This window comes from Stegostoma tigrinum, chromosome 4 (genome assembly GCF_030684315.1).
Source record: "Stegostoma tigrinum isolate sSteTig4 chromosome 4, sSteTig4.hap1, whole genome shotgun sequence".
NCBI classification, from domain to species: domain Eukaryota; kingdom Metazoa; phylum Chordata; class Chondrichthyes; order Orectolobiformes; family Stegostomatidae; genus Stegostoma; species Stegostoma tigrinum.
In genome coordinates, this window is record NC_081357.1 from 27,901,086 (window position 1) to 27,921,736 (window position 20,651).

The following is a 20,651-nucleotide window of genomic DNA, read 5'->3' on the forward strand; positions in this document are numbered from 1 at the left end:
ATGGGTGATGCTTCATTGCAAATATAAGCTCATATTTGTAAATGTATTGCTATATAACATCATCGCCTCACTGATGGACTGTGATTGTAACTGCAGCTAAAAGAATCAGTTGGGGTGGCGGGGTTGGCTGTAATGGTCTTGTGATATTATCGCTGGCCAGTTAATCCAGAAACTCAGATTGGTGCGGTACAGTGGCTCACTGGTTAGCACTGCTACCTCACAGTGCCACGGACCCGGGTTCAATTCCACCCCCGAGTAACTATCTGCGTAGAGTTTGCACAGTGTCCCCATGTCTCCGTGGGTTTCCTCTAGGTGCCCCAGTTTCTACCCGCCATCCAAAGATATATCAGTTAGGTAGATTGGCCATGCTAAATTACCCAAAGTATCCCGGGACATGCAGATTAAGTGGATTAGCCATGGCGAAATGCAGGGTTACAGGGTAGGGGGTGAATCTGGGTGGGATGCACTTCATATAGTTTGTGTAGACCTGTTGGGCCACATGGCCTATTTCCGCACTGTAGGGATCTGATGAACAATGAGTCAAACTGTATAGGTTACCTGTCCTTAGCACCATTTCACTTTAGAGCCCAGTTGAAGAGAATGCCACCCTTTCTCAGTGTAGCATAAGCTATTATCATTGTTCTCTGAGGTAGTATCACACATTGGTAGGCCTTCATTAGGTTGAAAACATTAACTTATATTGAACCATGTAAAAATGAAGAGCAGTAAACAGAAAAAGCTATATAGGGATTGCTTGCATCATGTAATCTCAGAATTACAGATAATGAATGATCGCTGCACATGGCTACTGGAACAGGGTGTCAATTAGATCCTTTCTGATTTGTTGCACCCAGTGCTGCACTGTTTTTTATATGCTGAATATGATGTTCCTTCTTCCTAAAGTCTTCATCTTTCTCCTTGGAAGAATGCTGGCACTCCCCCATTCTTCAGCATCCATCACGTTCCTTCTTGACCTGTTCCACATTTGCAGAGCACTGCATGCTAGGATTGTGTGGCTCACTTTGTCCGGACTTGCCAGCAGAGCCCCCACCCCTCTAGATCTTGAAGCATTGGAACGTCATCATCAGGAGATCTTTTGTTTGCAAAACAATGGCCCTGGCAGAAGAATGGGCTGCATTGTATATACAATTGGTCTCATTCGGGAGATTGCGTAACAGGGTCATTGTGAAGCTTACACAGGGTGCTCCTCAATTCCCTGTAACCATCCTTGGAACGCATTCTGCCTTTGGAACAAAGCAGGAACATAAGAGTTCTCAAGCATATAGACGTAATAGGAACTCCCACATGATGGCGCAGACTTCTAACTCGTGGTGCTGATGGTTACAGAATGCTTGTACAATGCTGGGATGGAACAATTTTCTGTTGATGAAGTAGACGCTTACACAGGAATTTAGTGCAGCCAGGATCTTGACAGGCATTGGGATAGGATGACCACTTTCACCTTCATGTTGCAGGCTCCAATACAGCAGCTGCCATAGTTCTGTGACAGTGTCCAGGGACACCTTGAGGTTGGTGGTGTCAATGTGCCTCATTCATCTGATGCATCTCACTGATCAGATGATTGTAAATAGAAGGTGGTCAATAATAGAATCCTGATTGTACATGAAGCTTATTTTGTGTAGTTACATAAAATTCTCTGTGATCTAAGTAATACTGTTGGTGTTGCAAACCTGTAATCCGTATGCCCGTGCCTTTGTCAACATTTAAAGGTTGTCATTTATGGAAGCTAAAAGATATATGCTTGAAAGTCGCATTCAGAGTTGCCTCAGGTTTTTTTTATGAAGAAATGACTGTAGCCATTGAATGAGCGTGGTGACATCAACAAGCATTGTACAAACTTTGTGACAAACAAAAAGCATTAAATTGATCGCCTCCCAATAGAACAAACCTATATTGCAGTAGATAAGCTGCAGAGCTGGGCTGAGAGGTGGCAAATGGAGTTTAATGCAGACAAGTGTGAGGTGATGCACTTTGGTAGGAGTAACCAGAAGGCAAAGTACAGGGCTAATGGTAAGATTCTTAGTAGTGTAGATGAGCAGAGAGATCTCGGTGTCCAGGTACACAGATCCTTGAAAGTTGCCACCCAGGTTGGCAGGGCTGTTAAGAAGGCATACAGTGTTTTAGCTTTTATTAATAGAGGGATCGAGTTCCGGAACCAAGAGGTTATGGTGAAGTTGTACAAAACTCTGGTGTGGCCGCACTTGGAGTATTGTGTACAGTTCTGGTCACCGCATTGTAAGAAGGATGTGGAAGCTTTGGAAAGGGTGCAGAGGAGATTTACTAGGATGTTGCCTGGTATGGAGGGAAGGTCTTACGAGGAAAGGCTGAGGGACTTGAGGCTGTTTTCATGAGAGAGAAGAAGGCTGAGAGGTGACTTAATTGAAACATAAAATAATCAGAGGGTTAGATAGGGTGGATAGGGAGAGCCTTTTTCCTAGAATGGTGACGGCAAGCACGAGGGGGCATAGCTTTAAATTGAGGGGTGAAAGATATAGGACAGATGTCAGAGGTAGTTTCTTTACTCAGAGAGTAGTAAGGGAATGGAATGCTTTGCCTGCAACGGTAGTAGATTAGCCAACTTTAGGTACATTTAAGTCGTCATTGGACAAGCGTATGGACATACATGGAATAGTGTAGGTTAGATGGGCTTGAGATCGGTATGACAGGTCGGCACAACATCGAGGGCCGAAGGGCCTGTACTGTGCAGTAATGTTCTATGTTTAAAATATGGTTCTTCATCATTGCCAATTTCATTATAATATATTTGGTTGTAAATAATGCTGCCTTTGCTGTAAGGTTCTTGGAAGTTAATTCCAATCTTTTCATGTAGCAGTTTACACAGTGAATTTGAATATTTGCAGCATTATATCATTTACCAAGAAGATTGTGACAGGAGTTGATTGTATGCAAATGAGCCACTGAAGCAATTCTTGAGCGATTTGGGAACAATTTGGAGACCCTAAACTAAATCTGTCAAATCTCCTTATTTCTGCAGAAAATAAAGAAATCGATTCAGAACAATTCTTCTCATTAAGGTTCAACAAAAGTAGGTACAATGGCAGCAAATATTACAATTTAACAAGTTTCAATAAACAGAAATTAGATCTAGTCATGCTTGCTTAAACACACACACACACACACACACACACACACACACACACACTTCTGGCGAAGGTCACTTTGCCCTAAACATTAACTCTGAATTGTCTCCACAGACACTGCCAGATCTGCTAAGCTTTTCTAGTAATTTCTGTTTTTGTTTCTGATATACAGCATTTGCAGTTTTTTCGGTTTTTACTTAAGATAAGTATTGTCCAGGACATCAGGTGACCTATCCTGCAGTTTTATACTGTTTCAAAGGTCCATGCACAGAGGGGCAGAACCAGTGTCCATTTAATACTCCTCAAAGAGAAAGTACATTTAACAATTATAACTCTGATAAAGAGAATGCCAGCTGTGTGGTATTGAAGTGTGTGTCTTATGCCTTTTTACACTGATAGTCGTTCTAAAATATTGGGCAGAGAATCAAGTGGTTTTTATCCAAGAAATAGACTCATTGCATTGTCTTCAGTAGAGCAATAGTAATTCTCTTCATTGCACTCCTGAAAAGCAGGTATGAAGGATACAACTGAAGCCAATCTGCACAATGTATCAGATTTGATTTATTTATAGACATACATGACAAGAGAAATGATAGTTTGATAGTTTTTGCTCCTGATATTAAGGTAGCATTTGACTCGATGAGGCCTGGAAAGCTGAAATTGATGGAAATCAGGAAGAAAACTCTCCTCTGGTTGAAGTCATACCCAGCACAAAGGAAACTGGTAGTACTTGTTGAAGGTCAGTCATTAATTTCCAATACATTTCACAGGAGTTCCTCAGGGTAGGGCACTGGGCCCAATTGTTTTCAAATTTTTCATCAATGATTTTCCCTTCATCATTAGGTCAGCACTGGGAATGTTCTCTGATTGATTGGACAATGTTCAACACCGTTCACTCTCCTCAGATAATAGCAGATTATTTTGTGATCAAATACAGTAATCAAATTGTACAAGTCAGGGCCCCATGAACAGCAAAGAGAGAAATGACCAGGCATATATTTTTACAGATAGTGCTTGAGGGATTATTGATGACCAGGCTGTCCCTGTTCTTTTTCACATCAAGCAAAAGGATGGACAATAAGGAATGGACAAGTTTAGTGTTCATCTGAAACACAGCACCTCTGATCACTTTGTATTTTTGTAAAAGAGCAGAAAATTCAGCCTCGAATGAAAGCTAAATACTGAGTTTGCTGGAGATTTCTGAAATAAACAATACAAAGTAACGGAGAAACTCTGTAGGTCTTGCAACATCTGTGGGTAAGGAGACAGAGTTAATGCTTTTGGTTCAGTATGGTTCTCCTTTGGGAGCTTAGTCCAGAATTTATGCTCAAGTCCTGGGAAAATATTTGAATCTACAACTTCTGGCCTAAAGGTAAAAGTAATATACGTGAATTAAGGTTTATGTCCAATTTATTATTTTAATGGACTTCCCCAAAATAATTGGCCTCTTGTTGACATCCATTGTTATGCTATTTTGCCCTAGGGAATAATTAAACACATACAGGATCAACCACTACCAATTTTATGGCCTTAAAGGGACAGGTCTGGTAAAACAGCATTCACCTAGATAACAGAAAACATAATGACCCTTGGGGAAGGGCTATCAAACAATAAAGATTGTTCTTATATAAAAAGACAGTTTGTGTGCATCGTTGCTAAAACCTTCATTGTCACAAGAAAAACTAATTCTCTCAATTTCGTGTGAGAATTACCGTTCGGAGATCTACGCCTATTTTTAAAATATCTACTAAAGTTCTCTTCAGACAGGAAGCTCTGTGGTGATGAAGTTATCAAAGTCACCACAGGTATGTGAAACATTTTGAATTTATATGATGGCAGATCACTTTCTACTGCAAATATGCTTGCCTCCAATGTAAACATAAAAATTGATGTCTGAGAGGTTTTGTAATTCTCCACAACAGTGAAATTGGACATCACTCATGGCAGTCTGTTTTACACTCATCTGATTTTCTTTTCCTTTTTCTGCTGCTGAAGATTAATATAATTCATGTGTCTCTGCATCTTAAAAACTCAAGTATCCTTGTACTTAATACATTGAAGCTATTTTTATTCAAGTAATGGTAACTACCTTGTCCAAGTGTGAACAACATATTTATTCATCTTCCATCCATTTCTAAATTCTTCAAAGAAAAAATTAAATTTGCAAATTTGACCCAAAAATACTGTTAACATTTATACTCTTAAGCAAACCTGCCAGTTCCTCAAGTTAAAAAATAATTAAGACAAAGTCCTGGGAGGCTGTGTAAATATGACACAAAATAGGGAGAAATGGGATGAAACTAGGATGATATTACAATTCAAAATCATTAATGGACTTTCCTCCATTTTAGCTCTAATTCCATAGAATAATGCTGGTCTCTCATTATGAGTGAAAGAAGAAGTTTCATCCTAACAATTTCTTATACAAATACTATCTTCACTCCAGTTTAGTTTTTAATAAGGCAGTACTGATTCTCTGTTTTTCTATTGATTCCACATTTACAAGTTTTTCAGAGGAAACTGTATCGCATTTTAATCCTTTTAGCCTCTGTGAAGTGGCATATTTTTCTATGTTAAAAAAAAACTACATAAATGAAAAGTTCTGCTGCTATTGAGAACTAATCTTATGGGTGGCATGGTGGCTCAGTGGATAGTACTGCTACCTTACAATGCCAGAAACCTGGGTTTGATTCCACCCTTGGGAGACTGCCTGTGTGGAGATTGTTCATTCTCCCTGTGTCTGCATGGGTTTCTGCTGGGTGCTCTGGTTTCTTCCCACTGTCTAAATATGTACAGGTTATGTGGATTGACCATGTTAAATTGTCCACAGACATGCAGGCTAGGCAAATTTAGCCATGGGAAATGTAGGGTAACGGTAATGGTGTGGATCTGGGTAGGATGCTCTTCAGAGGGTTGGAGTGGGCTCAATAGACTGAATGAGAGATAATGGGAACTGCAGATGCTGGAGAATCCAAGATAATAAAATGTGAGGCTGGATGAACACAGCAGGCCAAGCAGCATCTCCGGAGCACAAAAGCTGACGTTTCGGGCCTAGACCCTTCATCAGAGACGGGGATGGGGTGAGGGTTCTGGAATAAATAGGGAGAGAGGGGGAGGCGGACCGAAGATGGAGAGAAAAGAAGATAGGTGGAGAGGAGAGTGTAGGTGGTGGGGGGGGGGGGGATGTGGGGAGGGGATAGGTCAGTCCAGGGAAGATGGACAGGTCAAGGAGGTGGGATGAGGTTAGTAGGTAGGAGATGGGGTTGCGGCTTGGGGTGGGAGGAAGGGCTGGGTGAGAGGAAGAACAGGTTAGGGAGGCAGAGACAGGTTGGACTGGTTTTGGGATGCGGTGGGTGGAGGGGAAGAGCTGGGCTGGTTGTGTGGTGCATTGGGGGGAGGGGACGAACTGGGCTGGTTTAGGGATGCGGTGGGGGAAGGGGAGATTTTGAAGCTGGTGAAGTCCACATTGATACCATTAGGCTGCAGGGTTCCCAAGCGGAATATGAGTTGCTGTTCCTGCAACCTTCGGGTGGCATCATTGTGGCACTGCAGGAGGCCCATGATGGACATGTTATCTAAAGAATTCCCAAGCCGCACCCCTATCTCCTACCTACTAACCTCATCCCACCTCCTTGACCTGTCCGTCTTCCCTGGACTGACCTATCCCCTCCCCACCCCCCCACCAATACTCTCCTCTCCACCTATCTTCTTTTCTCTCCATCTTCGGTCCGCCTCCCCCTCTCTCCCTATTTATTCCAGAACCCTCACCCCATCCCCGTCTCTGATGAAGGGTCTAGGCCTGAAACGTCAGCTTTTGTGCTCCTGAGATGCTGCTTGGCCTGCTGTGTTCATCCAGCCTCACATTTTATTATCAATAGACTGAATGGCCTGTTTCCACACTGCAGGGATTCTATGATTCTTATATCACTTCTTTCTAAATATAATTTTGATCTATGTAAACTTCTGAATTGCTGAAGATTTAAAGACATTTTTAAGCCTTTAACAAAAATTGTCATTAGCCTTGGAGCATGCACTTAGATTTCACACACTTTCAGAAAGAAAAAAACTATTTGAAATTCTCATTCATGATTCCCATAAGCCAGGCTAAGTAACCTTTACATATCACAATATCTTTCAAAGAAAAGTAGACACTAAATTATTTGGCATGATTTATTTCTATTAGTTAATTACTTGGTCAAATTTATCCTTTATGCACGTCCAAAATAAGATAATTGGTAAGCCTATTTAAGGCTATGATTAACTGGAAATTTCAGACACCACTGTTTAGAATAGCCTAACTCTATTTCAGCACTCTATCTTTTGTCATAACTCTCCCTGTGAGTTAAGAACCATGAATTCTTATTCATTAATGCCTATTTCATAATTATTATTCACAATTTGTGCTTCCAGAATCATCAATTTTTAATAATGATTCATTCTTGATGAGGAGGGTCTTGTCATGTGGTGCGTAACATACTTTCCTCTGTACCAGAAGCTCCAGGTTCAAGACTCATTCCTGGACTTGATGGCTGAGACAGGTTCATTCAGGTATATTCATAATATGGCCAACTAGGTTGAGTGCCAAATTTCAAATTCTTCCTGAAAATGGTAGATGTCAAGAATGGCTAAGACTGTCCAAGTCAGGCATCTACAGAAACGAATAGCAATCCACTGGCAGTTACTTGTTAAGCACAACCATGGACTGACACAGAGGCTCACGATTGTAAATAACCTTCCAGGGACTGGTACTCAAAGAGGAAGAACGAGTTGTTCAAGATAAAGTCCTTTTCTCTTTAAATAGTTTTCCTCCTCGCCCCATAAACATGTCTATTGGCAGCTGGACAGAGAAGGTGGACACCTACTTCCGACCTGTACTGTTGCTACTCAATGAAGAGAAATGCATTTCCTTGTAATTGGTCTTATATTTCTTTTCCTCCTCAATGATTCAGCTTATAATCCATGAAGCCTCTTCAAATAATTGTCCTTGGATGAAGGTGATTAAATGTATCCTGTAGAAGAATGAGGAGTATTCCAAAGGGGTAAATGACCAGATCATCTGTATAGTTTTAACATATTTGTTAGTTTTGGTCCAAATCCCACGAGAATTCTTCTTAACATCCTCAGTCAATTAGGTACAGTAGTTTGAATTTTAAACACAAGAAGTGACTTGACAATGTTTTTGTTGCAGCATTTAACAAATTCGTTTCAAATGCTGTACTGTCTTAGTCAGCGTGCTAACCCAATTATTTTACTTTCATGTTGTATATCATCAATGGTAATTTCTAGACCAAGCATTTCATCTGATGACATGTAAAAGATATCAAAAAGATTAAAGATAAAACAAGACCATTATCTTGTTGTTAATTGTAGTAACATAACTGGCAGAGATACAAAATGAGAGAAATTTCAACCTTTGTTCTTTAAAATATCACCTTTCACGGATATATGCCTTTTGGAGAAAGGCCAATTTGGGGGATTCCCTTCCTCACAAGTTAGAGACATTACACTAGGCAGGAGTAGTTCATAACCAGAGTATTTATGCTGATTTACCCACTACACAAGGAAAGACTGAGAATTTAATTTTAATGCGCTCTAATCACAAAAACCTAAAAAAACGACTGCATTAATGGGCTGACTGACATCATAGCCAAGAGAACTGCATTTCCAGTGATGACCAATAATGGACATGGGGGCATATTAGTAAAGTGAAAGGAGAAATATTTTTTAAAAAGGGGAAATATTTTAACACAGAGAGTGGTTTATATGTGGAATGAACCTCCAAAGGAAGTGCTAGATGCATTTACAATGTTTGAAACCATTTTGGTAAGTATATAAGTAAGAAATGTTTGGAGGGATATGGGCCAGGTGTAGGTAGGTCAGACCAGTTTAGTTTTGGATTATGGTCAACATTGCTAATTGGACCATATGATTCTATGACTGGTTTAATTAAAAGACTTTGTCATACAGGCGTGCTGTTATTTCAACCAGGAGGAACAATGGAAGATAGTTTCAATCAGCCTGTTTAGATGTTCTATGACAGACTTGTAGAGCAGGTGAGACTTGAACCTGGGCCTCCTGGCTCAGAAGTAGGGACATTTCCCCTGCGCTTAAGAGCCTTCAAGAGAACAGCAGCATGCATAGTCCCTTAATATACAACAGTTGTGTGTTTCAACATCTCAGCCAGTTCCTATTTCCATAAAGAATAAAATGCGAGATAAAGGAGAATTAACTGAGGGTACATATAATTCATTGGTTTGACCCAATATACTTGGGGGGAAATATTGAAAAATATATCCTTCCTGCATTCTTGAAGCATTGTTCATTCTCCCACGATCATGTTGAATCTACCCAGTTTGCTGTTTTCTTCAGAGGCCCAGATCACTACATTGTCTAGACAGCAGCTATTCCCTGTGTTGCTCAATATTTATAGAATGTATAGTGCTCAAGGAGAAGGCTTAATTAATTCAGAAATTATTCAATAATTTTGTCCGGCGTTTAATATAGATTAAGACACTTCTGTGGATTTTTTTCCCCAATAGGTTCATGAGGACAGGATTGCTGAAGGTGGCAATGTGATGATCTCCCAACTTCTACACTCAGCAGCTCTTGTTTATTTCTTCTGGCAGACATTCTCCTTGAAGCAATGAAACAAAGCTTTTCAAAGGTGTTCACAGCAGCCTGTTCTCTGATAAGTGACAATCATCACCACACCACTGTGGTGATTGGAATGAGGTCAGCCGGCTGACCCTCATACAATATGGGCTCCCTGATTGGGGCTCAGACCCTGATGACATAAAAGAGTAAATTTCAGGGATATTGAGCCCTGTACACCTGACTCAGTGAGAGGCAGTGCTTTTGTCAAAGGTTATGCATTTGTAATTAAAGGGTGATCGGTGATGGGATTCTGGCTTCAGAAGAGTTATTTCAGCCACTTTGCTGGGTTTCATGGAATCCTCTCCTCTACATTCAGTAGCATCACCCTAAACTGGAATTAGAGGAATAAGTGAAATTAAAGCGAAGAGGGGATTCCATGAAAATTAGCAAAGCGTCTGAAATAACTCTTCAGAGGCTGATATCCCGTCACCAATCAACTTTAACCTTTGACAATAGCACTGCCTCTCACTGAGTTAGGCATTCAGGGAGCCCAATATCCCTGACACTTACTCTTTTATGTGAGCAGGGTCTCCCTGATTGAACCAGATTAAGAGCCCCAAGCAGGGAACTCATATTATATGAGGGCCAGCTGGCTGACCTCATTCCAATCACTGCAGTGGTGTGGTGACCACTGTTATTTATCAGAGGACACATTGCTTTAAGCATTTTTGAAAAGCTGTTTGTAGGTTATTTCCAGACCCATGAAGGTTGACATTTTGTGCTCATCTATTCTTTTCAGCTGCTATCGTGTAGTAGGTTACTTGCAAAACATCATCTAATTTGAATAAAAGTCATTTCTGCTGAGCATGATATACAATGAACCCTGGTCTTTTCCAGCTTTGGTCATGTCCAGATTTGTCCCCAAATAAGAAACTTTAGTTAACTGGCCTCCTTACGTGTGTACTGGATATGTTGATGCATTGCTCTTTGGTCCTTTGATTAATGTGTCAGCACACATAGATCGTGAAATGAGATATTGGGAACTGCAGATGCTGGAGAATCCAAGATAATAAAGTGTGATAATAAAATGTGAGGCTGGATGAACACAGCAGGCCAAGCAGCATCTCAGGAGCACAAAAGCTGACGTTTCGGGCCTAGACCCTTCATCAGAGAGGGGGATGGGGGGAGGGAACTGGAATAAATAGGGAGAGAGGGGGAGGCGGACCGAAGATGGAGAGTAAAGAAGATAGGTGGAGAAGGTGTGGGTGGGGAGGTAGGGAGGGGATAGGTCAGTCCAGGGAAGACGGACAGGTCAAGGAGGTGGGATGAGGTTAGTAGGTAGCTGGGGGTGCGGCTTGGGGTGGGAGGAAGGGATGGGTGAGAGGAAGAACCGGTTAGGGAGGCAGAGACAGGTTGGACTGGTTTTGGGATGCAGTGGGTGGGGGGGAAGAGCTGGGCTGGTTGTGTGGTGCAGTGGGGGGAGGGGATGAACTGGGCTGGTTTAGGGATGCAGTGGGGGAAGGGGAGATTTTGAAACTGGTGAAGTCCACATTGATACCATATGGCTGCAGGGTTCCCAGGCGGAATATGAGTTGCTGTTCCTGCAACCTTCGGGTGGCATCATTGTGGCAGTGCAGGAGGCCCATGATGGACATGTCATCAAGAGAATGGGAGGGGGAGTGGAAATGGTTTGCGACTGGGAGGTGCAGTTGTTTGTTGCGAACTGAGCGGAGGTGTTCTGCAAAGCGGTCCCCAAGCCTCCGCTTGGTTTCCCCAATGTAGAGAAAGCCGCACCGGGTACAGTGGATGCAGTATACCACATTGGCAGATGTGCAGGTGAACCTCTGCTTAATGTGGAATGTCATCTTGGGGCCTGGGATGGGGGTGAGGGAGGAGGTGTGGGGACAAGTGTAGCATTTCCTGCGGTTGCAGGGGAAGGTGCCGGGTGTGGTGGGGTTGGAGGGCAGTGTGGAGCGAACAAGGGAGTCACGGAGAGAGTGGTCTCTCCGGAAAGCAGACAGGGGTGGGGATGGAAAAATGTCTTGGGTGGTGGGGTCGGATTGTAAATGGCGGAAGTGTCGGAGGATAATGCGTTGTATCCGGAGGTTGGTAGGGTGGTGTGTGAGAATGAAGGGTCTAGGCCTGAAACGTCAGCTTTTGTGCTCCTGAGATGCTGCTTGGCCTGCTGTGTTCATCCAGCTTCACACTTTATTATCTTAGATTGTGAAATGGATGTTAGTTACTTTCTCAGAGTCCTATTGCTCCAGGACCTTTTTTACACATATCCATTAATACTTTATGACAGGATGACCTGTAGTCTGAAAATCCTCTGTTGTCAGCGATGCTACATGACAGCAAAACAAAAAAATGATTTGACAGTAGGAAGAAAGGGCTCAGACTTTTTCTTGCCATCAAAGCATAGCCTTTTGAGTCTAATGTTTTGTTATTGAGTTGCTCTGTTTTTGAATACATTCAATTTGCTTCGAGACAGTGATGAAGTTTCAGAAAGTGTTCAGTTATCAGGAGGTTGAATTCATGTCAACAGAAAATTTGGAAAAAAGTTGGAAACACATTGGTGTGGTTGAAATATTTCTGAAATTAATTTTAAATATTCTTAGATTTATAATGTAGATTGCAGTTATGAAAAGTCAAAATCTGCCTGAAGAGAAACTTTAATGGTTTATTGGCAAAAGGATGGAATGTAAAGAGATATTGATAGAAACCAAGATTAAGGAGGATGGAAAGCAAAAGACAATGCAGTCAGAGATTTGAAACAGTCACGTGTGTACTTTGTTATGATAGAAAATGCTGTGTTGCTCAGAAATGTATATTTCTAAATATATCTCTAAAGGTACACAATCTTAGTTTACAACATAGTGGCCTGATTCTACTAGATTTGAAGCTTTTAATTATACCAACAATCAACAACTTTGTTAGTCTTCGTTGAGTTTTTGAGGCAGGAACATGCATAAGGGCAGGACAGCCTTTATTTTGTGGTCAAAGTAATTTGGATAAAGGGATGAATGAGCTGGCCAAGCCTTAGGCATTTGGTTTGAACCTGCTCTGTTCAGCTGAATTAGACTTGATTCCTATGCAGAAAAATTCCAACTACATTTAATTTCCTTTCTGTCACTCTTCAGCTTTAATTGATTTTCCAAATGTAAATCAGACAGATTTTACTTTCTCAATTTAATTTCTGTGCATGATAGTCCTTGAACTTTGGTCTCACAATAGTACCCATCCCAACTTAAAAAAGTGGCATTGGAGTGTGTGTTTGTCAGCATGTGCTAGAGAAATGGATGGGGAAATTGAGACCTGTGATTCCTATGCCACGTGGAAACTCCAAACACATATGCAGAAAGTGCTGCCAGTTTGAGGTTGAAGAGCTGTACTGCTCTAACAGAAACTGACAATTTCCTAGAGTACAGCTCAGTGAGCATGACACAGTTACAGAGAGTTCAGGAGGAAAAAGACCGAGTAGGCTAGAAATCCAGTGGGAGACTGGTACTCTCAAAGCTGGCAACTGGTCACTGAATTGTATTGAATTGAATCATTTATTGTCACATGTATTCAATGTAAAAATATAGTGAAAAGTGTGTACCTTCACCATACATATATGGTTGCTGATGTAACCTGCTTCCATCTTGCTGGAAGAACTATGGTGATGGTATCTTGGAGAGTGAATTTTGGAACACCTGTATGACGCTGTGGGGCGAATAGCTGTGAGATATGTGGTGATCATTAAAGGATCAGATTGTTAAGGAGACAGATGGAAGTTACCATAGATACCAACATGCGTCCTACATAGCATCCTTTTTTTTTATCATGGTAAAAGACATTGCTGATGGGGTGAGGTGCCTTTTATTTCTGGGGGTAGAGGCGGTGGGGAAGGGCTACAGTGAGAAAGTGCGGCCATTTTGCAGCCACTCACGTAGAGAGGAGAAAAGTTGAGGATCTGCAGACAGGATTTTAAAAACCAGAGAGGAAGTTTGAAGACAGGACCTCAATGCGTTGGCCCCAGTGCCATATGTTAATCAGTGTAGGAGGAGTGAAATAAACCAGGTTGACACAAAGCTGGAGATAGGCTTCAGATTCCTGGAGCACTGGCCGGAGGTTCTAGTATGAGATTGGCAGGTTTTATCTCACCAGCATTGGTACCAATGTCCTTGAGGTAAAGTTAACTTGTGCCAGGGTTAAAAAAATAAACCAGTTTGTTAGATCGAAGGAGGACCTTGTTTGTTCTTTCATGCAATTGGAAGATTTTTGGCTAGTTCAGCAATTACTGTCAATTTATAATTGCTCTGGAGGTGGTGGCACTGAGCCACCTTATTGAACTGCTGCAGCCCCATCTGAGTAAGTGCACCCACAGGTGCTGCTCTGAAGAAAGTTCCAGGATTTTGTGTCAGTGACACTGATGGGATAGTGCTATAGTTCCAAGTCAGGATGGTATGAAGGGGAATTTGCAGGTCCTGATGTTTCCATGCCCTTCACATTGCAGAGGTCACAGATTTTGATAGGTTTGTAGAAGAAATCCTTGGCAAGTTGCTTCGGCGCATCTTGTACAGGTGCATTCTTCTGCCACTGTGCATCAGTAGTGAAGGAAATTACGGTGAAGGTGATAGATGGGGACCAATTGAATACGTTGTTTTATTCTGCATGGTTTTGAGCTTCTTGAGTTTGTTGTAGCTACATAAATTCAGACAAGTTAAAAACGTTCCATCATGCTTTGACTGTTGCCTTATAGAAGGTGGAAAGAGCTTAGGGAATGAGGAGGTGAGTTGTTGCCACAGAATGCATAACCTCTGACCTGTGGTTGTATCTATGTTATTTATATGCTCATTACAGTTAAGTTTCTCCTCAATGTTAATGCCCCAGATGATCATGGAGGCAGATTTAGCAATGGTAATGCCATTGAATATCAATGAGAGATGGCCACATACTCTCTGCTTGAGAAGATAATTGCCTGGCACTTCTGTGACATATATGTGACTTACCTTTTATTTGTCCAAGCTTGAATGTTGTTGAGTGCTGTGGTGTTGAATGCTGTCAATGGACATGGGATGCTTCAGCACCTAAAGAGTTGCAAATGTGATTGAACATTGTGAAATAATCTGTGAGCATACTCACTTTTGACCTAATGAAGTATGAAAGGCCATTGACGAAGCAGCTGAAGATTCTCTCATTGCAATTAAGTCTAGTTTTACTCAGGTTTATTGATGTCATACTCAGCCAAATGCTGCTTTGACGTCAAAAGCAGTCACTCTTACCTCATCTCTGAGTGGCTGGTCCTGCACATTTTCCCCAGTTATAAAGAGTCGGGAGTCAAATGTCCTTCTGGAGCCCAACCTGAACATAAATGAACAGTTATCTCAGTGTCAGTACCACTTAATAGCACTAGCAATGATACTTTCCATCACTTTATTACTGATCAAGAGTGGACTGATGGGATGGTAATTTACCCAATTGGATTTATCCTGATGTTTGTGAACAGGACATACTAGAGCAATGCTACGTATTGCCAGGTAGATGCTAGTATTATAGCTGTACTTGAACAGCTTGGCTAGAGTGTTGTTGGTTATACAGCACAAATCTTCAGTCCTTCTGCCGAGATGCTGTTGGGGCCTTTGCTTTTTGCTATATCCAGTGTCTTCAGTCATTTCTTAACTGATTCCAAGATGGCAGCGGAGTAGAACGTTCCAGCCAGATGTTGTCCATCCAGCATTTGACCCATATCCCTTGAAATCCTTCCTACTCATAGAGTCATTGAATCCCTACAGTGTGGAAACAGGCCCTTCAGCCCAACAAGTCCACATCAACCCTCATATCTATCCATCTTTCTTCTTTCTTTTCCTTCTTTTCGTCTTGGTGTTTTGTTTTTATTAATCTCTCCCAACCTTCGATGGCCACTGGCCTCCAGCAACAATTCCCAGCCTCTGGGAACAAATCCTGGCATCCGGCAATGACTCCCAACCTGGCATTGCGGCCTCCCAGTGTGGTGACCTCCTGGCCTAGTGCAGCAGCCTCCCTGCCATTTTGTAATGACCTCCCAGCGTGGCCTCCCAGCATGGCGTCTTCTTGGCCCAGCATGGCAACCTTGGCCCAATGTAGCGGTCTGAAGTGATCTCCCTGCTTCATAATCCTCAAGGTGAGTCCCAGTGTGGAGTGGAGCCAGGGCCTGGTGTGGGCTGGAAGCTAAATGCCAGCGTGGTCTGTTGTTTTGAACTTTTATTTTTGCAACATTGGATGTTTTATTTCTCTATTGTGTAAGATTTTGTAACTATAGAAACTGTACATAGGTGCCTTTGTACCTTAGATGGTGTTGTAAGTGGCGATGTATAAACTTTCACTGTACTCATTTAGTGTATGTGACAATAAAGCTAATTCAATTCAATCACATGGAGTTAATCGAATTGGCTAGTCAGGGGTCTGTGATTCTGGGGATGCCAGGAGGAGGCCACTGTGCCAACTTCTCCCTCTCAGCAGTCCCTCCTCAGTCCCCAACTGAGATCTGAGCAGGTGGCAGGGACATTGACATGTGGGTTTGAGTTACCGGGAGAGGCTGAATCGGCTGGGGCATTTTTCCTTGGAGCGTCAGTCTGAGGGGTGACCTTGTAGAGATTTATAAAATCATGAGGGTCATGGGTATGATAAATGGCCAAGGTCTTTTTCCTATGGTAGGGGAGTCCAAAACTAGAGGGCAATAGGTTTAAGGTTTAAAAATGGCCTGAGAGGCACTTTTTCATGCAGAGAGAGGTGTATGTATGGAACCAGCTGCCAGAGGAACTGGTGGAAGCAGGTACAATTACAGTATTTAAAATAGATGGATACATGCATCCGGAGGCAGCGCGGTGGCTCAGTGGTTAGCACTGCTGCCTCACAGTACCAGGGACCCGGGTTTGATTCCACCCTTGGATAACTGTCTGTGGAGAGTTTGCACGTTCTCCTGTGTCTGCATGGGTTTCTTCCGGGTGCTCCGGTTTCCACTCACAGTCCAAAGATGTGCAGGCTAGGTGAATTGGCTATGCTAAATTGCCCATAGTGTTCAGGGATTCGTAGATTAGGTGGGTTTATAGGGGGATAGTTCTGGGTGGGATGCTGAGGGTTGGTGTGGACTTGTTGGGCTGAAGGGCCTGTTTCCACACTGTAGGGATTCAATGATTCTATGAGTAGGAAGGAGTTCAAGGGATATGGGTCAAATGCTGGAAAATGGGACCAGATCAATTTAGCGTATCTGGTCGGCGCAAATGAGTTGGACCCAAGATGGTGCAAATGCCAAGAATTCTGGTCTTATGTCTGACATGTGGTTCTGGGAATGTTGCCTGGTAAGATGGGACCAAAATGGTATTTGATACTCATCATTAGGCAATTAATAGAGAATTTGGTAAGATACAGTGAGACAACTCATGACTTTGTGTTGAGAATCACTCCATCAAAAATAACAAAATTTGCAACGAGCCAAAAATGCAGAAGATTGCTTTTTCCTGTCATGCTGTCAAACCAGATGATTATTTAGAGCTGTTTCTGTTCATATTTTAGATTTCCAGCATCTGCTTTTCCTTTCAAATACTAACACCTTCAAAATAGGACAACAAAGTGTGAAGTTGGATGAACACAGCAGGCCAAGCAGCAGAGATAATGGGAACTGCAGATGCTGGAGAATCCAAGATAATAAAGTGTGAAGTTGGATGAACACAGCAGGCCAAGCAGCAGAGATAATGGGAACTGCAGATGCTGGAGAGTCCAAGATAATAAAATGTGAGGCTGGATGAACACAGCAGGCCCAGCAGCATCTCAGGAGCACAAAAGCTGACGTTTCGGGCCTAGAACCTTCATCCGAGAGGCTGAGATGCCGCTTGGCCTGCTGTGTTCATCCAGCTTCACACTTTGTTATCTCGGATTCTCCAGCATCTGCAGTTCCCATTATCACCTTCAAAATAGGAGCCTGCTTATCTTCACCATGCTTATGTTACTACGATTTACTTTAGCTATCATTCCTATTTATCTCAGCCTTCAATTAAACTAAATTGAGTTATTTAATGCTTTCCGGCACTGGAATCATTTTTTAAAAAATCTGGTCCACAAACTTGGGCACAAAAGAAGCTGCAACGACCTGTCAAATCAAGGACCGAGCCCATTGACAGCACTGGCAGGCCCGCGCATGCGCCCGGCCGTCACACCGCTTCCACCGCCCCACCCGCCGTCTCCATGGTTACACTGCCACGCGGGAGCGTTCCACTTTATGGCGATGTCGTGTCTTCGCCGCTTCCGCGGGCAAGTTCTGTTTAGGATTTGTGACATGCCGTAATGTAGATTGTACAAAATGGCGGCGCCCATGAAACGGTGAGTTTGTGTCGTTGGAAGCTTGTTGCTCAAAGAGACCGAGTTTATCACGGACTGACACGGGCTTGATTTTCGGTCCGGGGCTGGGGGCAAGGAAAAGAGACTGACCGACCTGTTTTCCAGAGATAGTAGGAACTGCAGATGCTGGAGAATCTGAGATAACAAGGCTTGACCTGTGTTCATCCGGATCTACACCTTGTTATCTGTCTGACCGACCTGTGTCTCCGGTTCTAGCGGCGGAAAGCAGACCGGGGTTTGTTTTTCTTTGTGAACCAGGTGTCTGTATCAGAGAAAAAAAATTCTTGTGTCTGCAGTTAAACTCCAAAACCCTGGAGAACCTGTACGATTCGAGTTTCTGTTTGTTCCAAATACAGCGTGCATTCCCTTTTCCAGGATCAGTTTTCCCTTGGATAATAAAAGCATCGATGAGCACCTGCAACTTACTCGTTCACTTAAGTGCAATGATTAATTGAAGGGGATTCCTTCGCTCAATGTCCTGTTTGACTGGTGCAGGGACTGCAGCGGGTGCAAGCCAGAGAGTGAGTTGGGCTAAGCGTAGTTATTTATGTATGACATTCCGGAGAGTAAGTGGTTCAAGGCTGTGGCTAAAAAGCAGTCGCCTAACATTTTCACACACTGTGATTTGTACTACCAACAGTAATAATAAAAAGAAGTAGCTGAAGCAAACAGAAGGCTGGAAGAACTCGAGCCTAGCGGCATTTGTGAATAGAGCAACAAAGTTAATGTTTCGAGTTTGACATGACTTCAGAACTGAAAGGGGTAATAAAATATGTTGTTGTTTTATATTTATTTACCTATTTTCCAACATCTTTCAGCTCAGAAAGAAGTCATATCAGACTTGACGTTAATTCTGTGTCTTCTTAAATACTGCCATACCTCCTGAGTTTGCCCAGCAATTGGTTTGCAGAATCTCAGACTCTACTGACAGCTAATCTTTTTAGAATATGTTAAGTTAACTTTTGGACATTGTCAAGTTATTCATTATGGATTTCTAAAGTCACGTTTACAATGACAACTGTCCATCTAACTTCAGGGGAGATCATGGCTTTGTGGTATTATTGCTGGATTGTTAATCCAGAATATGTTCCAGGGACCTAAATTCGAATCCTGCCACAACATTCTCTGAATTAAGAGTCTAATGATGACCATTGTCAGGGGAATACCATCTTGATCACTAATGTCCCTTAGGGATGGAAACTGCCATCCTTACCTGGTCTAACCTTCATGTGACTCCAGACCCACAGCAATGTGGTTGACTCTTGATTGATGGGCCATGATGCTTACATGAATGAGTATAAATAAGACTTGTAATTACATTTTTACCGATTGTGATACTTTTCTCTCAGTTCTTACTGCAGAAAAACTATTCTAGGCAGCTCTTTGGATCCTAATTTTTGATATTTACAAGAAGGATTTACACTTTTGTAGAGCTCTTAATATGGACACCTTTTCCAGGTGTTTTGACGAAGGATGGATCGAGAATACTAGAAAACTTGACCAATTAAGTCATATATGGTGGATTTCTTAATGGAGAAGGAATGCTTCAGGATGAGGATTTCCAGGTTACAAAATTAAGTTGTTAGTCCATGAAGAGATTTAAGCAATAGGGAGTGTGTTTTAAATTTTATCATGCTGTGAGTCAAGATAGGTCAGTTCCCCCAATGGGGGTGTAGGTCATGGTACAGCCAGTGGACTTTTGGATGTGGATTAAAATTTGTAGAAAATGGGAGATCCGTTAGAAGTGATTTGTTGGTACTGGAGTGAGGTTAACAGTTGGGCTGAAGAATTGGTATGCTACAGAAGGGCTCTGATTTAGAGAATCTGAGGTCTGATAGGATTTGCTTTGGTTCAACCTGAAGTACTGGAGGTGGATGGAATTAATGGCAAAGAGATGGAGGTTTTCTATGAATGAAGACCATGGCTAGGATCTTGTCAATATCGAACTAGAGCCATATGATGGATGGTGACGTGGTCAAGCTGAGGTCTTCAGTGTGAATATGGAAACTGGCTCAGCATCTTTGGATCTTGTTTTCAGGGGTATATGTGGAGCTGAGATGCTAAACTTGCAACATTAATGCAATCTATAGTTGAAGGGGAGAGAACCAAAGATAGATAATTGGGAGTAACACTGAGGATGTGAATGGAAAGGATTGACTATGATTGAACATATGTAACTTGATGCAAACATTGAACTGGACAATGAAGATCTGTTTGAAGATGATAGTGTACATAACTGCCAAAGATTGTGGAGAGACATTGAGGCAGATTGAGATGTCCTTTTTAAGTGCAGTGTGGAGGCAGAACAGGTGGATTCTGATGTAGAGTTACAGGTATGGAATTGATAGGCAGCAGCATTATGAAAGCTACTGGAGAAGAAAGGACCTTGGAGTCTGTTCGGATTCGCTAACTCTGGTCGGTACCCTGACTAGCACACATCCCTTCTTTAGGTTTGAAGAGTGCAATTTAAAAAAAAACACAGGCAAGCAACTAAGAGATTATTCCGAGAAAATGCAGCAAAGCAGTTTAGCTGAATAAGGGAATGAGAATGTGGAACTGAAGATGAGTTTTAAGACT

General features: G+C 42.2%; 1 protein-coding gene across 5 annotated transcripts in view; it reads left to right on the plus strand.

The window, feature by feature from the left end:
* Nucleotides 1-20,651, plus strand: part of pdss2 (prenyl (decaprenyl) diphosphate synthase, subunit 2) — a 257,335-nt gene that overhangs the window by 14,749 nt on the left and 221,935 nt on the right. Inside the window, exon 1 of one of the 5 annotated variants that reach the window (XM_048530439.2) lies at nt 17,946-18,056. The exons of 3 other annotated variants lie outside the window; for them this stretch is intronic. The gene's annotated coding sequence lies outside the window, so the exon portion shown is untranslated. Of the gene's footprint in view, nt 1-17,945; nt 18,057-18,496; nt 18,596-20,651 lie in introns of those variants that run through there. One more of the 5 variants, XM_048530441.2, reaches the window with a different exon arrangement.